Raw genomic sequence first — 8,454 nt, 5'->3', positions numbered from 1 at the left:
GAGCTGATTCTCGGAATTGACTTTTTAACTGTTCATTCTTCGGTTATTGACTGCTCACGCGGCTTGAAATGTCTGCGTGCTGTACCGACACCGCCGTAGACGTCCGGCTCCGACATCACCACCATACCGACTTTGTTCGGCTTCAACCTGATGCTGCGACCTATGCCCTCATATCGCCTTGCCCACCACATCGCGATGGTCATTATGCGGTATCCCCACCTTACGACGTCCTGCCAGCGCGCCAGATTGCTCTACCAAGCTCCATCGTCACGCGTACCAATTATCGTGCGTGGCGTTCTCTCCTGAACTTTCGTTCGTCTCTACAAGTTCTGCCTGAATACGTATCTCTCGCTGTATTTTACAGCGAAAGCTACGTGACCCTCGGAGACCCCCTACTTCTCTCAAGTGACCACGCCGCAACAAGTTATGATGACGTCATAGCCTCCATTTCTTTGGCGTGTTCGCTCCAGCAGCCTACTTCTCGGTGACTGCTCGCGAACGACGCGGAAATGCGTCACAGTTCCGTGTGCTGACGTGTCGAGCTGCACCCGCTAGGTGCTGATAGTTGCGCGCGGAGGCTTGTCACTTTTGAAACCCAAACTTACACTCGTCGGTCATGAGGAGCCTGTAATTATTTCTCTGTCGCGCGTCCCAGCAAACGATGTGCCATGTTATGAATAAGGGACGTCCCTCAACACACTGCAGCCAAAAAACCAAAAAACGCGTACTTGCGGCGTGCCCTGACGAGCTGATTCTCGGAATTGACTTTTTAACTGTTCATTCTTCGGTTATTGACTGCTCACGCGGCTTGAAATGTCTGCGTGCTGTACCGACACCGCCGTAGACGTCCGGCTCCGACATCACCACCATACCGACTTTGTTCGGCTTCAACCTGATGCTGCGACCTATGCCCTCATATCGCCTTGCCCACCACATCGCGATGGTCATTATGCGGTATCCCCACCTTACGACGTCCTGCCAGCGCGCCAGATTGCTCTACCAAGCTCCATCGTCACGCGTACCAATTATCGTGCGCGGCGTTCTCTCCTGAACTTTCGTTCGTCTCTACAAGTTCTGCCTGAATACGTATCTCTCGCTGTATTTTACAGCGAAAGCTGTTATGAGATCACAACAAGGGCCTTTTTTGGCGCCGTAGTTGTCCGCCGCCGCCGGTGTCCGTAACCGCTATCGCTCGAAATAAGAAAAAGACAAAATAAGAAAAAAATTCTAGGATGGAACGAGGTTCGAACCTGGGCCCTCTGCGTGTGAGCCCAGTATTCAACCTCAGAGCCATGTCGGTGCTTGAAACTGCTTTGCAAAATGACCCTATACAGGCTTCATGTCGAGAAGGAACCACGTTAAAATATGTAATGTAGCGTGGTAAAACAGCAAAATAACAACCAAGTGCCACACAACGCGAATTCTGTAAGCAGGCGTAACGCAATGCAAATTGCGCAACGATTGAGTTGTTGAATGCTTCCAACCCATTACAAATGGCTCTGCCATAATTCTTCATCGTCATCAGTCACAGCATCAACACAGTGCACATAATGCCTTACAAGTGTTTAGCAAGTACTACGGTTCTGCGCAGAATGAAGAAGAATTGCATAGTGGCTGCTTCCCTACTTCACAAAAATTATGATGATTTATAGCGTAGTGGGTTCCTCGAAGTGCACTTCTATTGGTTGCCAAGAAAGCCCATAAGGCTCCCATGGTCCATTTCCTCAGGGTCTCAATAAAGTTAATTCCCTCTTTCATTCTCTCTCTTTCTCACGTTAGCGTATGTTATAAAGTGTGGTGGGAGAATGAAATAACGACCGGGCGTTACACAATGCGAATTACGTACCTAGTGGGTGCTTTAAAGCTTCCAACCTATTACAAAGGGATCAGCCGTAATTCTTCATCGTCATCAACCGTCGCATCAACAAAGTGCACATAATGCTTTACAGATGGTACCTCGCTTCTCCGCAGAATTACGAATAATGTCGTGGTGGGTGCTTCCCAACTTCACAAATATTATGATTTGTGGCGTAGTGGGTACATTCCTAGTGTACTTTTATCAGAACCCACAAGAGAGTTTATAACGGGCTCTAGAAATGCCGCTCTTCGAGCTTTCGCTGTGACTATGCTGCGCTTTCCGCGCAGGCCTGGCGTTTTTTGCTTTGGAAGACACCGCAGCTGCCTGAAGATCTATCTCCCGCTATGTTTTTGCTTTGGAAAACACCGCAGCCTCTGCTCTACTCTACCCTTTGAACATTGATTCCCACAATGGGTGGGATCTGCCAGACAATATTTTTTTTCACATCTCGTGTTTCCGCTTATGAGCACGGAATCTAAGCAATACTGTCAATCAGGATGTCAACAATATCAGCACGGTCCACCGCCATCAAAAAACTGGCAGCTACTGTGGAAACTCTGCAAGGTCAATAGATCAAACGCTGTACAATCGATATTTCAAGATGTGAGTAGTCGTATGCAGTGGGCGTCTAGGGGCAAGTCTTTTTTTGAATTGGCGTTGAAGGACGTCGCCATCCCTACTCTGCTAAACACCGAAGTTTGCAGAAGGTAAAAAATCCTGAATTATGGCGATGTCGACCGCGGAATTATACCAAGACGCTGAAGAATGTACTTATAAAAATGATAAGCAAGTGCCGATGCCGCTCGACAACGACGTTCCAGAAAAGGTCAAAAGACAGAACAAGCAGAACAGTATATATTTCCGAGTGCAGCTTTCAGGCGGCGGCCGTTACTGCGTTGTAGCTAAAATCTTTACGACTATGAACTTGTTAAAGATTTTATCGCATCAATCATGGATAGCACTTACGTGTTGTTTCATATCACCTTTCAGAAATTCTATTTTGTAAAGAATACATTATGATTTTATGGTATATCAGTCAACTTCTAATTGAACGCTCAAGCTTGCGGACCCTGTATACCACTTAGGCGTCCACCTAGTGATTGGTGCCTTCTGTACCAGTCCTATGGCTCAGATCCGTGGCCACTGGATTAACAGCATACCCATATAGGAGTCTCTTATTGTAGCGTTAGCTCCACTGGCCTAGCTGAGCCAGTTTCGCGTGCCTCCCCAAGAGCTGTGCTGGGAATGCGCGAGGATCAGTGACGTTACACAGCTGGCACACCGGAGCCGGCACCTCTCGCGCACTCCGCCGCCGCCGCGCGTGACTCGCCGCCACCGGTCTGCGTTTTCCAGACGAGTGACGTCGTAGCCGTGGCAGACGTACTGGCGCCAGTGCGCGCGCAGCTATTCCCCTTCGCTGTGCAGTCGCAGTCTGACAATGCGTTGGAGCGGCTTGATAGGCTCCCCAAGAAACGCTTAGTGGCGCTGCTGCTCTTGACAGACAGCACCATCTCTGGCATAAAAATACAAGCTGGGTGCAGGCAACGCGGGTTTTGCCTTCTCTTCAACGCGCTGCCGCTCTCTTCTGTGCACGTGCAGAGCTCCCGCGGTGCACTTGCGGCGCCTCACAATGTACCGCCTGCAGTGCGGCTTCAAAAAGATCATCGAGCTGGACAGGCACTTCCGAAAAGCGAACTCGTTAAAATGAGAAAGGCTCGTCAATCACGTTTACGCTGAAGAGCAGACGATCGGCGACAACGACTCCCGACTCAAAGCGAAGTGCATTTCCCAAGTCGCGATTACTGTGTAGGACGTGTACCTCGAGGGTCTTATTCTGTCATGGTAAAGATGAATAATGGTCCAAATGCACTCCGAAATGAAGCCGTACACGCTATCGATGTTCTGCGGTGTGGACTACGAATCACACGATTGTTGTATTGATATGGCATGCTTACAGTAGTAGCCGTGTACTTTCGTGAACAAACGTTTGCGGTGTGCGAAAAAAAGAAATTATACGGCCATTGCACTGTTTCCTGAGACGGTTAGAGTCAAGTCCTCCGTGCCGCTGGAGAATCACCCAGCGATTAAGACGCGAGGCAGCTAGCTGAGATTTAACCACTCTGAAGCAAGATGAACTGCTCGCCTCGTTTTTCCGGCTCTCGCGTCATGCTTGCACTCTCTTTTTATGAGCATATCGATTGACAGGCATATAAAACCTGCTGCGCGAACGCGGCTAGAAAATCGCCTAAAGTCAAACGGTGGTTACTTCAAGGTTGGAAATGCAAAGCATGTATTAAGTGCCAGTTATATTTAGCGGCTCAAATATATTTCACCCTAATAAAGTGAAAAAACAAAGCAAACCTGCAGAACGATGTCAAAGCTTGCTGAAAATGCACAGACGTCCATTCCGGCGTGATAAAGCAGCCTTCACGACGCGTGAATTGTAGGCACCGAACTTCTGACAATGTGCCGATTCAGTTGCATTCAACCAACCGCGCAATGCTAACGGTATAACGTGAGTGTGAGCGTTCAACAACGACGGGCAGGTCTCATGAGCACGGGGAATCAAAACACAAATTTGCTTCACCTACAACCTTAACTGGACTTTCACAATGCGAGAAGAGAGCGGTAATCAATACTGTAGTCGCTGCGTGCATGAGCCGCGTTACGAACGAAACGAGTCGAAACGAACGAAAGCGATGAACTCAGACAGCCAAAATAGAAAGCGAGATAGCGCTGTCAGCTATCCACGCTTGCCGCCTTTATTTCTCGTGCAACACGTCCGGGAACCGATACAGTTTTACAGGCGGATCGCGTGCCTTGGTGTTGTATGAACTGTTGTGGCAGCCCACTACACAGCAATACTTCCGACCTCGCGTCCACTTCCGTGAGGTCGCTTCTGCCATCGTGGAAGTGCGCAGCTTCGCACAGCAAGCCTCTTGGTTCAACGTGCCGAGCTGACTGCCCCCCAGTTACCCACACCGACAGAACGCGTGCGCACGTGCGCTACCGCTACCGTGAAAGGGGCTGAGTCGGCCGCGCATGCACTCGGTAGCTCCAGAGCTTTCCGTCAGAGCCTCAGCGCGGGCGTTGTCGTCGCTCCTCAAACTTGAGCTTGGGTTCCATATAGCGCCTCTGACTGGCGTTTGCCACTGTGGTATACCCATGGAGAAGGAGATCGCAAATGCTGCTCAAAGGCGCAGAAGAGTGGAGAAGCTTAACTCCTCGGATCCCGAAGTTGCCTGGAAAAATAAATATACATATCCCTGCTGAAAGCGTTCCGTATGCCAGTACCATAATTCCATATGTTTCGTACGGAATCCATATGTTTTCCGTATATTTTGCATATATTTTCCGTACATTTCCGTAAGAATCATACGGAAACATACTGAATTATGGTACTGACTTACGGAACGTTTTCAGTAGGGATATGTGCCACATAATACGTAAACCGCGTGTGTGTCATTCGAGGAGCAGTAAGCATGATAATCAAGGTAATCCTAGACAATCAGGAAAGCTAAGAATAATCAGCTGAACCTTTGCTAACGCTACGTTATCCTGGCATAGCCGAGCTAAGCCACTGCAACATATTAAATTAGAATTAATGTTCTAAAGCGGCATCTATAGACGCTTTTCAGTGATGTGTCCGAAATGAGAGAAACCAGCTGTCAGTCGTCCCATTCTTCCATTTCACAATAAAATTGATTGCGGAAAATCTTTGAACTCCTCTCACAGATGTAGAGATGACACTGACTGCACTAAGATCATTCTGCCTTGGAAGCAGCGTCTGGTCGCCTGTGACTGGCCCTTTATTACACTAAAGAAAACATGTCCGAATGTGCTGTTTTGGTAGCATTTCACGGACCTTGACCACAAATATTTGAGCACCTTTTTTGCTAATTATTGGAAGTCTACCACAAGTGTATCATGTGCAACCGATAGCCTCAGCTTCTCTAGTACACATACCTTGCGGCACCTAGCAACACGTTAAAGCAGCTTAAGGTGCACCACCGCCGCACCTTAACGGTGGAAGGATACAATGCTGTGATTAATACTGAGAACCTTCTACAACACAAAAAAAGGTCTGGTGGACAAGGAGGATGCTGCGGAATTTTGAGAGACAGAGATGGAAAGGAAGAAGATGAAAAGCAGGGAGGTTAACCATACAGGGAGGTTTCCTACCCTACATTGGGCGCAAGGAAGTGGACTAGAAAAATAAAGAAGAAAGAGAAGGGGAGGACTGCACGTACAGAATATTACAAGCGGTCACTGAAGCACTGAATTTCTCCGACATATGCGAAGTCAGCGCTTTGGAATGCGACAATGAAATCGCGGCCTTTCTGACATCAGAACAAATATAGGGCCGTGGACAAGCCACGTTGCATACTGAAGAGCTGAAAGTATTCGATGAAAAACATCTAACAACTGCATTCAGCTCCAGCTACCTCAGTATTCAGCTTATTCAAAAGCATGCGTATATGGTCCATAAGAGACCAAAGCATCGCCACAATATTGTGATCTTCCTCGGGCAAGACGTGAAAAACCTGTGCTATGGTTGACTCGGCCAATGTCTCCTGCGTTCCTTGTATTAGCTGTGGGATTTGAGAGTGCAGTAGCATGCGCTCATCTGGGAAACATGCACTTCGTTAACTGTGGCATTGTCTTGCAGGAGGCGGTTGCCTTGTGTCGTGATGCCTCAAAGAATATCATGGTGCCTCAGCACGCATTGAAAACACCTCTAACATTGTTTCCTTAAAAAGCCTTTTTCGCTTCGATATCGAGGGCGCGTTATCACAGTGACGCGAAAACACAGCGTTACGTAGGTCTAAGTCACGTGGGGACACCTACCCTTGATATCCTAGCGGCGCTCTGCAGCCCGCTGTGAGTTGTAAGCGTTGAATATATACAAATTGGTGAGAACTGCAGTCCAGCGGCTCCGACAGCAGTTTCGGCCTTAACAAGAGCGCAGAGTTTCCAAATCTAGCGCACTTCGGTGACTCCTCCTGATTGTGTCCATTGAGATAGAGTTGGCTTGCAGATGTTGGGCGATGAGCACGTTATAATCCAACTAAAATATTGCGTTGGTGTATTCATGGGGGAGGTAGCGGCAATGTACTTCGCCAGGGTGGGTAATCCTTCTTTGGTCTCGCGCTGGAAGTCGCAAACGAATACGTCTATTTAGAACAAACCGCAAAGCCGAAGCATTAGTCTGAAGGAACATTAGAATGATTCGACTGCGGGGAAGGGTATTTGGCAGGCATTCTCAGATCTTGAATGGTTGTTTACCACTAACCCTCAAGAAAAAGGTATATGAGCTGTATCTTACCAGCGCCTACCTACGGAGCAGAAACCGTTTTTGTGGAGGGTACAACTTAAATTGAGGACGATACAGCGCGCCGTGGAAAGTAAAATGATAGGTTTAATCTTAAGGGACAAGAAGAGAGCAGAATGGGTCAGGGAATAAAGAGGTGCTAAGGACAGCTTAGTCGAAATCAAAATGAAGGAATAGGTATGGGCAGGTGTTTTAGCGCGAAGGTAAAAGAACCGTTGGTCATTAGGAGGGCCATTAAGTTAGATGGGCAGATGATATTAATGAACTTACGGGGGTAAGATGGCCGCAGCAAGCACAGGACCAGGTGATTGGCGGAACATGGCAAAGGCGTTTGCCTCGCAGTGGGCGTAGTAAGGCTGATGATGACGACGATGAAAATGTTTTGTGCGTATTTCCTGCCTCCAGTATGCAGAGAGCATTAACACTGCATGACAAGTAAGCAATATATGTCGCCTTATAAATGCCTGAACATTCTAAGTACTTCGTTAATTGTGACTTTTTGGAGCCTGCCACTCCAATCGGTGGGCTACTAATCGTCTTCGCAATGACGTTAGCGAAGCCTTCGGGCGATGGCCCCGCCTGCAGGTCACGAAGCACGTCATGCGTTGTAGTCCTGTCTTTAGCTCTTTTTTTCCTTTTCTGATCTTCACGCAAACAATCAGTCTTCACGCTCACCCCACAAGCTTGCCATACTCAAGTTGTTCATCTCTTTTACGTCAATATAGCTGTGATTCTTCGTCGTGAACCATAAAAATGTCATAAAGAGGTTGACGTGCTCTGCGGCACGCAAAAGCTCTTTACAGGCTTTTTTTACAATGCCATGTACTACGTTCATTCAAACATTCGTGGAAATAACCACAAAACAAGGTGCTTTGGATTCGAAAATGAGATGTATATCTCATCTTTGCTATACCGAGTACTGCTCAGTTAATTATATTTCATATAAGTACTCGTTTTTTGAAAGCGCTGCAATTCTGCTATAAGCTAAAGTACTAAAAACATCGCGTTATATAAAGCATTGTGACAGCAGATCATTTCAACGAGTAAATCTCGTAGAACACCTGCTAAGGCAACTGAAAGCCCCATAAAATAAATACATCCAGACCCGTGCATATGTAGCGCGAATTACAATGGCGGAAGTAAAGTAACTACTACGTTCCTCTAGTTAAGTTCTGCTGCCCACGTTAATGATAGATTCAATTTATTGTATTTTGATATTTTTCTCTATTTCTTCCGTCGTTTCAACATGACGCATTACATAGTG

At 47.4% G+C, this 8,454-nt stretch overlaps 1 long non-coding RNA gene across 1 annotated transcript; it reads right to left on the bottom strand.

Moving 5' to 3' along the window:
- Positions 1 to 4,575: 4,575 nt before the first annotated feature.
- Positions 4,576 to 7,635, bottom strand: LOC125758997 (uncharacterized). The gene is made up of 2 exons (XR_007416547.1): positions 7,461 to 7,635; positions 4,576 to 5,100 (listed from the first exon to the last, which is right to left on the bottom strand). It is a non-coding gene; the product is annotated as an uncharacterized LOC125758997 (long non-coding RNA).
- Positions 7,636 to 8,454: the final 819 nt, after the last annotated feature.

Source organism: Rhipicephalus sanguineus, chromosome 6, assembly GCF_013339695.2.
Source record: "Rhipicephalus sanguineus isolate Rsan-2018 chromosome 6, BIME_Rsan_1.4, whole genome shotgun sequence".
NCBI lineage: Eukaryota > Metazoa > Arthropoda > Arachnida > Ixodida > Ixodidae > Rhipicephalus > Rhipicephalus sanguineus.
The sequence above is the reverse complement of the archived record's forward strand: the minus strand, read 5'-3'. Positions and strand labels throughout refer to the sequence as shown.